Below are 12,892 nucleotides of genomic sequence, written 5' to 3'. Positions count from 1 at the left end.
CATGACCTGGGCGGAAGGCAGATACTTAACCCACTGGGTCACCCAAGTGCCCCTCTTTCTAGTCTTAATCAAGAAGCCAGGATAAGGGGACCCTGAATGGGTTAGTCATTAAGCGGTTGCCTTCAGGTTGTGTCATGATCCCAGAGTCCTGGGATCGAGCCCCGCATCAGGCTCCCTTGCTGGGGGAGCGTGCTTCTCCCTCTCCCACTTCCCCTGCTTGTGCTTCCTCTCTCGATGTGTGTCTCTCTGTCAAATAAATAAATAAAATTTTTTTAAAAATCTACACCCAAAAAGACAGAGAGAGTGAGCAAAGAGAAGAAAGCTGATGAGAGAGTGCAAAAACATCTTTTTTAAAGATTTTATTTATTTATTTGAGAAAGAGAGCACAAGAGGGTGGGGAAGGAACAGAGGCAGAGGGTGAAGAAGCAGACTCCCTGCTGACCAGGGAGCCCAATTCGGGGGCTTGACCAGAAAACCCGGAGATCATGCCAGGAGCCGAAGGCAGATGCCTAGCAGACTGAGCAACCCAGGTGCCCCAAGCGCAACAAAATCTTAACATCTGGAAAGTGATGTACCATGTAGTTTAGAAAGGCTTGCTTACTCCTCAGGTCTTACTTCTTGTGAAAAGAGCTCAGGTAGTGTAACTGGTCTTTCTGACATTTTTTCACCCACCCTAAGTGGAATGTTCTGCCCTGCTCCATCCTCCTTGCTCTTGGGAGAGGGAGCCTGTTCCTCAGAACACAAAATTCTGCTTTGGTCCTCCACAGGGAACCCTGACTCTGTCCAGGCTGTCATTCTGGGCACAGTTAGCAGGCCCATTAACTCCCATACTAAAGTACACCTCCAATCTGGCCTCTAACAGTAATAAAGATGGTATGTTTACCTCCATATTTGCCTTATTGATTTATTTCTCGACTTGTTCAGGACCCCTGTATCAAAGAAGGAATGCCATTATTGGGATCCCCTTCAGAGATCCCGGTAGATTAGAAGTAATCAACTTAGAAAAGGAGAAAGTTGAAACCTAACAGCCTGCAGGAGATTGAGGTACAAACTAATTCACATTAGAGCTACACAAACATTTGGAATTTGGAAGCACTAAGAACCCTTGAAGATGAGGGTGAAGGGAGGACTAAAATAGATTTGGTTGAAGTTCACTTTTTTTTTTTTTAAGATTTTATTTATTTATCTCAGAGAGATATGGGGAGAGAGTGAGCACAGGCAGACAGAATGGCAGGCAGAGGCAGAGGCAGAGGAAGAAGCAGGCTCCCTGCTGAGCAAGGAGCCCGATGCGGGACTCGATCCCAGGACGCCGGGATCATGACCCGAGCCGAAGGCAGCTGCTTAACCAACTGAGCCACCCAGGCATCCCATCATTTTTTTTTTTTTTGAAGATTGTATTTATTTGTTTGACATAGAGAGACAGTGAGAGAAGGAACACAAGCACAGGAAAACTGGAGAGGGAGAAGCAGGCTCCCCGCTGAGCAGGGAGCCCAACTTGGGGCTCATTCCCAGGAGGATGGGATCATGACTGGAGCTGAAGGCAGATGCTTCATGACTGAGACACCCAGGGGCCCCTGAAGTTCATGTTAAAAGTAACTGAATTCCTTCCCAGCTCTGACCCACAGAGGTCAAAATAAGGTATTCTAAACTCAAAGACACCTGCCATAAGTTAAATGTAATGAAAATTGGGGTGCCTGGGTGGCTCAGTGGGTTAAGCCGCTGCCTTCGGCTCACGTCATGATCTCAGGGTCCTGGGATCAAGCCTCACATCGGGCTCTCTGCTCAGCAGGGAGCCTGCTTCCCCCTCTTTCTCTGCCTGCCTCTCTGCCTACTTATGATCTTTCTCTCTGTCAAACAAATAAATAAAATCTTTTTTTTTTAAATGTAATGAAAATTGGCAGGAAAAGCAAAAAAATCTATATTTCAAACAGTGAGAACTCACCACCACAAACCAACCTCTTTCTGTCCTCCATCCATCATACAATTGGGTGTACCTTCAGGTTAAAAGTTAAGCTTTCCTGTCTGGAGAAACTGATCAGCCTTACAGAAAAGTCCAGAAGTATTGACAAAACAGTAGGAAATAGCCAGATACCTGTCCCATCCCCTCACAGTACCGTCTACCAGTCAACAAACTTCCATGTATGGTAACACACACCCCTTAAGTGCCTCACTCTTAAATGTAAATGGATAGGTAAGGATCACCAAATATTTTAGAAAGGCTTTTCACAAAAATAAACAAACTGGAAAAAAAAAAAAAACTAGAGGAAAAAGAGAGAAGCAGAATACAATTTTTAAAAGAAAGCTTAAATTAGCATGATACAAGATAATGTATTTGTGAAAGTTTTAAAAAAATAGTGCTATAGAAAAAACATTCATGGGACACCAGGGTGGCTCAGTCAGTTAAGCATCTGCCTTCAGCTCAAGTCAACCTCTGTGAGTCCTGGGATTGATTCCCACATCAGGCTCCCAGCTCAGTGGTAGTCGGCTCCTCCCTCTCTCTCCCACTCCCTCTGCTCATTTCCTCCTCTCCCTAACTCATGCTCTCTTTCTCTGTCAAATCAATAAATAAAATATTTTTTTAAAAAGAACATATGTGGAATAAAGAGCTTATGAAAATTAAATAATGAATGCAGAAATTAATAATTTAATAGAGGTGACAAAGTTGAGCAAATCTCCCTGAAAGTAGAATAAGCAAAAACATGGAGGGGAGACTGGCTGGCTCAGTTGGTAGAGCATGCAACTCTTGATCTTGATCCTGATGAGTTCGAGCCCCACATTGGGTGCAAAGATTACTTAAATAAATAGATAAATAAGAAACAAAAAGATGGAAAATAGAAGAAAAAGTTGGGAATATTAGAGACCAGTCCAGAAGGTTCAACATACAATTAATAGGAGTTTCAGAAGAAGAGAATATATAAAACAAAATTATCAAAGAAAAATTAAGAAAACATGGCAGAGCCAAAGTGCAAAAACTTTTAGGCAAATAAGCTCACAAAACAATCTTCCAAGAAATAAAAAAGCCCTACACCATGATACATTTTCATGAAATTATAGAACATCCAGGGTAAAGGAAATATATTAAAAGCTTCCTGAAAGAAGTCAGTCTAACTTCAGAACTGAAGGATAGAGAGTTCCATGAGGAATATTCCTTTTAAAAAATGATATGACCAGTTACTTGATACACTTGAACATGAAAGAGTTACATTTTCAACAGTGAGTTTAGAGATGAGTAAGCAACTATTAAAGCAAAGAGAAGAAGGAAGGGCATTATCAATTCAAGGGAAATTAAAAGTTGTACAAGAAAATGCACTGCTGTGAGTAAATATTGATGATTTTCTAAATGCTGACTTAGCTAAAATTATGATTCAATATCTAATCACTAGGGAAATGCAAATCAAAACCACAATGAGATATCTCACACCTGTCAGAATGGCTAGAATCAAAAAGACAAGAAATAACAAGTGTTGGGAAGGATGTGGAGAAAAAGGAGTCCCCAAGAACTGTTGGTGGGAATGCAAATTGATGCAGCCACTGTAGAAAGAGTATGGAGGTCTTTCGAAAAATTAAAAATCGAATTACCGGGGCGCCTGGGTGGCTCAGTGGGTTAAGCCGCTGCCTTCGGCTCAGGTCATGATCTCAGGGTCCTGGGATCGAGTCCCGCATCGGGCTCTCTGCTCAGCAGGGAGCCTGCTTCCTTCTCTCTCTCTCTGCCTGCCTCTCAGTGTACTTGTAATTTCTCTCTGTCAAATAAATAAATAAAATCTTTAAAAAAAATAAAAATAAAAAATAAAAATCGAATTACCATATTATCCAGTGATTCCACTATTGGCTATCTACCCAATGAAAACAGAAACACTAATTCAAAAAGATATATGCATCCCTATGTTTGTTACAGCATTCTTTTTTTTTTTTTTTAAGATTTTATTTATTTATCAGAGAGAGAGAGGGAGAGAGAGCGAGCACAGGCAGACAGAATGGCAGGCAGAGGCAGAGGGAGAAGCAGGCTCCCTGCTGAGCAAGGAGCCCGATGTGGGACTCGATCCCAGGACGCTGGGATCATGACCTGAGCCGAAGGCAGCTGCTTAACCAACTGAGCCACCCAGGCGTCCCTTGTTGCAGCATTCTTTACATAGCCAAGATATGAAAGCAACCCAAGTGTCCATCCATGGATAAAGAAATTGTGGTGTATGCAGTATATAATGTAATGGAATAGTTTTTATCCATTAAAACAAAGAGAGAGAGATCTTGCCATATCAACTACATGGATGGACATGGAGGGTAGAATGCTAAATGAAATGTCAGACAGAAAAGGACAAATACTGTATGATTTCACTCATATGTAGAATTTAAGAAAGAAAACAAACGAGCAAACAAAGAAACCAAAAAAAAACAGACTTTTTTTTTGTTTGGTTCCCAAGTTTTATTCAAGAACTCATATAAAACATTCCAGATAGGGGTGCCTGGGTGGCTCAGTGGGTTAAAGCCTCTGACTTCGGCTCAGGTTGTGATCCCAGAGTCCTAGGATAAAGCCCTGCATCTGCTCAGCAGGAAGCGTGCTCCCCCTCCCCTCTGCCTGCCTCTCTGCCTACTTGTGATCTCTGTCTGTCAAATAAAATCTTTTTTAAAAAATATTCCAGGTAAATGAGTTTTAATCTCCATCTTCCTCCTCTTCCTCGCACTGATAAGTCTAGACATAACAATTCTTAACTGCTGTTAGCAACTAGATACAACCAATCACGTAGATTATTTTTCAAATATTTTTCAGGAAATATTTCAAAAGTCTGCTGGAAAAAGACACCTCAAAAGGTAAAATAATCTTGCTCTTGTTCTCTTCCATGGTTACAACCCCTCCCCCAAGATTCCCAGCTTTTCTATTCACTTTGAATCTCTCTTGAATAAACTGCTCAAAAGGGGCAGCATCCATGATTCCATCTTCTACAGGGTGAGTGCAGTCACAGGGTAAACTTCAGAACTTGCTTCTTTTCTTGCCCCCTTCCCCACAAGCTTTTCCAGGGGTCTCAGTGGTGTCAGTGGAGGCAGAAAGGGAAGTGGGCATACTACACAGAGGCAAAAAGCTCACCAAAAAAAAAAAAAGGGGATTTTAAAAAAATATATTTTATTTATTTATTTGAGAGAGAGAGAGAAAACAAGCAGGGGGAGAGGCAGGCAGAGGGAGAGGAATAAGCAGACTCCCTGTTGAACAGGAAGCCTGATGTGGGGCTCCATCCTAGGACCCTCGAATCAATACCTGAGCAGAAGGCAGATGCTTAACAACTGAGCCCCCCAGGTGCACAAAATCAGTTTTTTTTTTTTTAAAGATTTTATTTATTTATTTGACAGAGAGAGATCACAAGTAGGCAGAGAGGCAGACAGAGAGAGGAGGAAGCAGGCTCCCCACTGAGCAGAGAGCCCGATGCGGGACTCGATCCCAGGACCCTGAGATCATGACCTGAGCCGAAGGCAGCGGCTTAATCCACTGAGCCACCCAGGCGCCCCACAAAATCAGTTTTAAATACAGAGAACAACCTGATGGTTTCCAGGGGGGAGGTGGATGGAGGGATGGGTGAAATAGGTGAAAGGGATTAATAATACACTTACCTTGCTGAGCACCGAGCAATGTACAGAATTGTCAAATCATGGTATTGCACACCAGAAATTAGTGTAACATTGTTATGTTAATTATACTTCAATTAAAAATATAATAACTGTGAGCGCCTGGGTGGCTCAGTGGGTTAAGCCACTGCCTTCGGCTCAGGTCATGATCTCGGGGTCCTGGGATCGAGTCCCGCATCAGGTTCTTTGCTCAGCGGGGCGCCTGCTTCCCTCTCTCTCTCTGCCTGCCTCTCTGCCTATTTGTGATCTCTGCTTGTCAAATAAATAAATAAATAAATAAAATCTTTAAAAATATATATATAATAACTATATCAGGAGGATAGGGTAGAAATGTGTTGGGGAGTAACACATGATGAGGTAAATCCTGATCTTTTGTAGTTGGAAATTAAAAGATGATAATATCTGGGGCGCCTGGGTGGCTCAGTCGGTTAAGCTTGGACTCTTCATCTCAGTTCAGGTCTTGATTTCAGGGTTGTGAGTTCAGGTCCCACACTGGGCTCCACTCTGGTCATGGAGCCTCCTTAAGAAAAAAAAAAAAAAAAAATATATATATATATATATATATATATATATAGAGAGAGAGAGAGAGAGAGGCACCTGGGTGGCGTCCTGGGATCCAGCCCCACATCATGTTCTCCAGGGAGCCTGCTTCTCCCTCTCCCTCTGCCTGCAGCTCCCCCTGATTGTGCTTTCTCAATCTCTCAAATAAATAAATAAAAATATTTTTAAAATTAAAAATATTAAAAATGTCTTTTAAAAGATAATATCTAAAACTGAAAAATCAGGGCACCTGGGGGCTGGCTCAGTGAGTTAAGGCCTCCACCTTTGGCTCCGGTCGTGATCCCAGGGTCCTGGGATCAAGCCCCGCATGGGGCTCTCTGCTCAGCGGGGAGCCTGCTTCCCCCTCTGTCTCTCTGCCTGCCTGTCTGCCTACTTGTGATCTCTCTCTGTCAAATAAATAAATAAAATCTTTAAAAAAGAGAAAGGAACAGCAGCATAAACATGCTTTTGGAAAATTTGGAGTTCTAGGGGTACCTAGGTGGCTCAGCTCAGGTCATGATCCCAGGGTCCTAGAATCCAGCCCCACAGCAGGTTCCCTACTCAATTGGGAACCTGCTTCTCCCTCTCCTCCCCACTTATGCTATCTGTCTCTCTCTCAAAAAAATAAATAAATAAATAAAATAAAACAAAATTTAGAGTGCTAGACTGCAAGACACCATTAAAAAGTTGCAATTATTGAAGAAATACAAGTTGGATATGAGAATAGAGTATTATGATTTTTAGCAATCTATTTGGCTTTTTAAACTATGTACCTATACTGCTTTGATAAAATTAAAAGTTAAATATAAAAAATTAACATGAGGTAGCAATTCCTGGGTGGCTCAGTCGAGTAAGTGTCTGACTCTTGAATTCAGCTCCAGTCATGAGTTCACAGTTGTGAGATTGAGCCTGCGCTGGGCTCCAAGCTGGACATGGAGCCTGCTTAAGATTCTGTATTTGCCCCCCTCTCTCTGCCCCTCCCCACTCCTTCCCCATCTAAAAATAACAGCAACAACAACAACAATAATGTACGAGGTATCTAACAACTGACTTGTGGATCTTATACTAAGAAGAAAATAAATTGAGTGTTTTAGCTATCTTTAAGCCAACATTTGCTTTTCTTTTTCTGTAGTAAAAGATAAGAATATACATATATTTTGTTACAGAGGAGTTTACCATGCCAAAGCCAAACTCCCAGTTACAGGGTAGAGAGCTTATTCAATGCACAATGCCTGTTGACGGGATTTTGGTATTTTCTTCTGCCATGTGTTTGGATAAGTGTGTTCCTCTGTTTATTTCTCTTTTTTTCTTTTTTAAAGATTTTATTTATTTATTTGACAGACAGAGATCAAAAGTAGGCAGAGAGGCAGGCAGAGAGAGAGAGGAGGAAGCAGGCTCCCTGCTGAGCAGAAAACCCGATGCGGGGCTCGATCCCAGGACCTGAGATCATGACCTGAGCCAAAGGCAGAGGCTTTAACCCACTGAGCCACCTAGGCGCCCCCTCTGTTTATTTCTTACTACAGTCTGGATTTTTGCCAAGGCTGTGTTTGGGTTTCCATTTAACTTTAGTTCAATCATGTCAACAGCTTCCACAAAATACCAAAAACCAAGTCATAATAACCCAAGAGTTTAATGCAATCCTATGGAAATATATTGAAATTTGACAGAAGCTGAGTGAACTGGTGCAATGTGGTTCATTTAATTCAGGTTTTCTCCTGCTTGGTTATTTGAGCTGCTTTGACAAGCAGTATTTTGCATTAATATAAATTATTTTGGTGTTATTACTTCTTAGAATGTGGTGGGTTTACTTTCAATATATGTCTTTTATTTGTTGCTTTGTTTTTGTGCCTTTTTTTGTTGTTGTTTCTTCTTCATTGTTTCAATGTGTCTTCGAGCAGCTTGCTACACTCTCTAATGTAGACTTTACTCACCTTTAAACCAAAATTTCCTCCAATTGAGCATATCTCTCACTTTATGCTGAAAATCCATGAAAAGATGGGATTTGTTGTATAAAAATTTAACCATGGTACAAGTGAATCTTATTTCTGCAAAATAGCTAAAAGGTTATGAGGGAGAGAAAAATACTAAATTTTTGCCTAGCTATGGAACACCAATTGTAGGGTCCTTTCTCTATCTCTCCAGAGAAAGAAGGAAAGAGTGACAACTTATGTATATACCATTGGAGGAATATGACCTTTAAGGAGGGCAATATTACAATAAATATAGAAGAAGAAAAAACTCAAAAGGAGCACACCCCAAATTAAAAAGAAATACTGCAACAGACCTATTAGGATGGCTACTTTTTGTTGTTTTGTTTTATGTATATACACATGCATATACATATATAGATATATCACAGACAATGCCCAATACTGGAAAAACTGGAGCTCTCACACATTGCTGGTGGAAATGAAAAATAGTACAACCACAACGACAGACAGTTTGGCTGTTTCTTACAAAGTGAAACATATACTTACCATACAACCATACAGCACAGGGTGTTCACTCCCACTGTTACTCCCACCCAAGAACAACTAAAACAATAGGTTCATTCAAAAACTCATACCCCAGGGCACCTGGGTGGCTCAGTGGGTTAAAGCCTCTGCCTTCAGCTCAGGTCATGATCCCAGGGTCCTGGGATCGAGCCCCGCATCAGGCTGTCTGCTCAGCGGGGAACCTGCTTCTCCCTTTCTCTCTGCCTGCCTCTCTGTCTACTTGTGATCTCTGTCTGTCAAATAAATAAAAATAAAATCTTAAAAAAAAAAAAACTCATACCCCAATGTTTACAGTGGCTTGATTCTTGGTCGCTAAAAACTGGAAACAACCCACATGTTCTTCAACTGGTAAATGGATAAACAACTGTGGTACATCCATAGAGTAGAAAAATGCAGCAATAAAATGCAACAAATCTGATATGCAAGAACACAAATGAATGCTAAGTAAAGAAGGCAGACTCAAAACACTACATACTGTATAATTTAATATATAAGACATTCTGGGAAAGGCGAAATCATAGGGTCAGAAAACAGATCAGTAGTTACCAAAGGATGAGTGTGGGAAGAGAAGCTGACAGCAAATGCACAAGGGAATTACCGAGCAGCAGGCATGATGAACTGTTCTGTCTTGATTATGATGGTCGTTACAGGAATGTATGCATTTGTCACAACACATAGAACTGTACGCTAACAAGGATGAATTTTACTGCAGGTAAATAACACCTTCATAAACCTGACTTTTTAAAAAGGATTGGGGACACCTGGGTGAGCAGCTGGTTAAGCGCCCGACTTTTGGTTTCTGCTCAGGTCCTGTTCTCAGGGTCGAGAGATCGAGCCCTACATCAGGCTCCACTCTCAGCATGAAGTCTGCTTAAGACTCTCTCTTGCCACCCCTCTGCCCACCCCCACCATGCGCGCATTCTGTCTCTCAAATAAATAAATCTTTTTTATTAAGGGTTGAGTTTAGGGCGCCTGTGTGGTTCAGTGGGTTAAGCCGCTGCCTTCGGCTCAGGTCATGATCTCGGGGTCCTGGGATCGAGTCCCATACTGGGCTCTCTGCTCAGCAGGGAGCCTGCTTCTCTCTCTCTCTCTCTCTCTCTCTCTCTCTGCCAGCCTCTCTGTATACTTGTGATCTCTCTGTCAAATAAATAAATAAAATCTTAAAAAAAATAAAAAGGGTTGTGTTTGAACTTTTTCATAATAAAAAGTTAAAAGAAAAAGCATAGACTCTCTTGCAATTCTAGGAAACAATGGGACGATGTGTAAATATGTATAAACAAGAATATTCTCATTGAAGTATTATTATAGATACAAACTGGGAAAAAAAAAAAAAAAACAACTCTAAAAATCCCAGGGCAGAGGAGTGGTTATTTCTAACAATATTATGACGCTTAAATTGATGACAGAGAAGGGGAGAGTGGGCTGATAGTGAACTTCTTTGTCTCACTGTCTTCATTCTGAAGTATAAACATTTCCCTATCAGAAAATCCAAACATATCTGGTGCTTAGAGGAACTCCAGAAACACATGCGAGGTTACTATGTTCTGCTTAATTAGAATATTGATAAAATAAGATTAGTAGGGGAAAAGGGAAATGTAAATTATAATTAAAGAATTTTTTGAGGGGCGCCTGGGTGGCTCAGTGGGTTAAAGCCTCTACCTTCAGCTCAGGTCATGATCCTGGGATTCTGAGATCCAGCTCCGTATCAGGCAGAGAGAGAGAGGGAAGTAGGCTCTCTGCTCAGCAGGGCTGAGAGCCTACTTCCCTCTCTCTCTCTGCCTGCCTCTCTGCCTACTTGTGATCTCTGTCTTTCAAACAAATAAATAAAATCTTAAAAAAAAAGAAAGAAAGAATTTTTTGATACTGATAATACTCTGTAGTTCTAGTGAATATGAATATATACTGCATGTTATATACATTCAATAATTTAATATGTAGGTCTCATTTCTTTCGTAGCTAAAGAAAAGAGCAAGCCATCTGTTAAAGCAAAAGAAAGGGACACCTGGGTGGCTCAGTGGGTTAGGCCTCTGCCTTCCGTTTAGGTCATGATCTCAGGGTCCTGGGATCAAGCCCCGAATCGGGCTCTCTGCTCAGCAGGGAGCCTGCTTCCTTCCTCTCTCTGCCTGCCTCTCTGCCTACTATGGTCTCTCTCTCTGTCAAATAAATAAATAAAATCTTCCAAAAAAAAGTATAAGAAAGAGAAACAGGAAACATGTTTATGGACATTGAAGAATATTCACAAAATAATGTTAGAAAAAAAGGTTACAGACCAAATATGTGTATGGTATGGTTACATTTTTGTAAAAAGTACATTTATACACATAAATGTATGCATTTTTTTAAAAGATTTTATTTATTCATTTGAGAGAAAGAGCACACAGAAGCAGAGGAGAGAACTAGACGGAGAGAGAGAAGCACACTTCCTGCTGAGCAAGGAGCCCCATGCAGGACTTGTTCCCAGGACTCTGGGATCATGACCTGACCCCAAGGCAAACGCTTGACCTACTGAGCCATCCTGGTGCAGCAAAATGTATGCATTTAGATGTAACTTCATAGAAAAATGATTATAGAGGCAAGATGGAAGAGGAGTAGCAGACTGAAATCCCAGAAGTTCAGCTAGATAGGTATCAAACCTTTCCAAACACCTATAAACTCAACAGGAGATAGAAGAGAAGGAGAGCAATAATTCTAGGAACAGAAAATCGACCACTTTCTGAAAAGGTAGGATGAGCAGAAAAGAGAATCCAAAGCATTGGGAGGATAGACCATGGCGGGAGGGACCATCTCCCAGCAAGCGGTGGAGCAGTGAAATACAAAATCAGAACTTTTGGAAGTCTGCTCCGCAGAAAGACACCACTCCAGAGGCTAAGCGGGGGTGGAGCCTTCGCAGGGATAGTATGGTCTCAGGTCCCATGGGGTCACAGAAAGATCAGGGGTGTATGAGTGTAGCAGAGCTGCCAGGTATCAGAATGGGGAAGCCAACTTACAGAGACAGAGCCAAGGAGTGAGCTCTCAGTTGGGGTTACTTTAAATCATGATCCAAGGCACAGTCGGACCACTACTCTTCGAGCAAGGACCCCCCCCCCCCAAGTGGCCAATCTAGGGAGACATACCTTCCTCCTCTGGGAGGAGCAGTGCGGCAGGAATCTGCTGGGTTTGGAGACTCCAAATGGGGCGATGCGCCACAGATAGAAATGCTTGGTTAGAGACCAGGTGAGGTCGGAGCACAGCCAGAGACCAGGGAGATGGGAGTGATTGTCTGCTTTTCTCTGAGGGTGAACTGAGGAGTGGGGTCCCAATTTCTCGGCTCCTCCAGGCAGGAGACTGGGAAGCTGCCATTTTCATTCCCATCCTCCAAAAATGTACAGAAAGTGCTCATGGAACCAAAGTTCCCGAAAGCAAACCTGAGATTACTTAGCTGGGCTCCTGGCAAGGGTGGTGCAGTTCCACCTTGGGCAAAGACACTTGAGAATCACTACAACAAGAGCCTCTCCTGCAGAAGATCAGCAAGAACATCTAGCCAAGACCAAGCTCACAGATCGAAAACATCGGAACTCCAGAGCTCCGGGAAAGCAACTCATAGACTTCACTGCTTTTCCCCCATGATCCTTTCATCTTGCAAAGTTAAATTTTTTTAGTTTTCTTTTTTCCTTTTTTTTTTAAATTAATTTATTTGTTTTAATTTATTTGACAGACAGAGATCACAAGTAGGCAGAAAGGCAGACAGAGAGAGAGGAGGAAGCAGGCTCCCCACCGAGCAGAAAGCCCGATGCAGGGCTCCATCCCAGGACCCTGGGATCATGACCTGAGCCAAAAGCAGAGGCTTTAATCCAGAGCCACCCAGGTGCCCCAGTTTTTGTTTTTGTTTTTTTTTTCTTAATCTATTTTTTAACTTTTCCTCTTTCCTCTTTTAATGTTTTTTTAACTAGTTTATCTTAATAATACCCTTCTTTAAAAAATATTTTTAGACTTTCATTATTAATAGTCATATTTTATCCCTTCATTGTATTTAATCTTATTTTTTGTATACATATGGGGTTTTTTTTTTCTAAAAAAATTTTGGGATATAATTTCTTCTAATAGATCAAAATATACCCTAATCTAGCACATGGCTTTGTTCTAGTCTCCAGCCTGAGCACATTCCCTCCCTTTTTTTTTTTTCAACTAACTTATCAATTCCTTTTTTAGAATTTTTCAAATTTTTCATCTTTACAGTCACGTTCCATCCCTTCATCGTGTTTACC

The sequence above is a fragment of the Mustela lutreola genome, chromosome 10 (genome assembly GCF_030435805.1).
Source record: "Mustela lutreola isolate mMusLut2 chromosome 10, mMusLut2.pri, whole genome shotgun sequence".
Lineage (NCBI taxonomy): Eukaryota > Metazoa > Chordata > Mammalia > Carnivora > Mustelidae > Mustela > Mustela lutreola.
Note: the sequence above shows the minus strand (reverse complement) of the source record.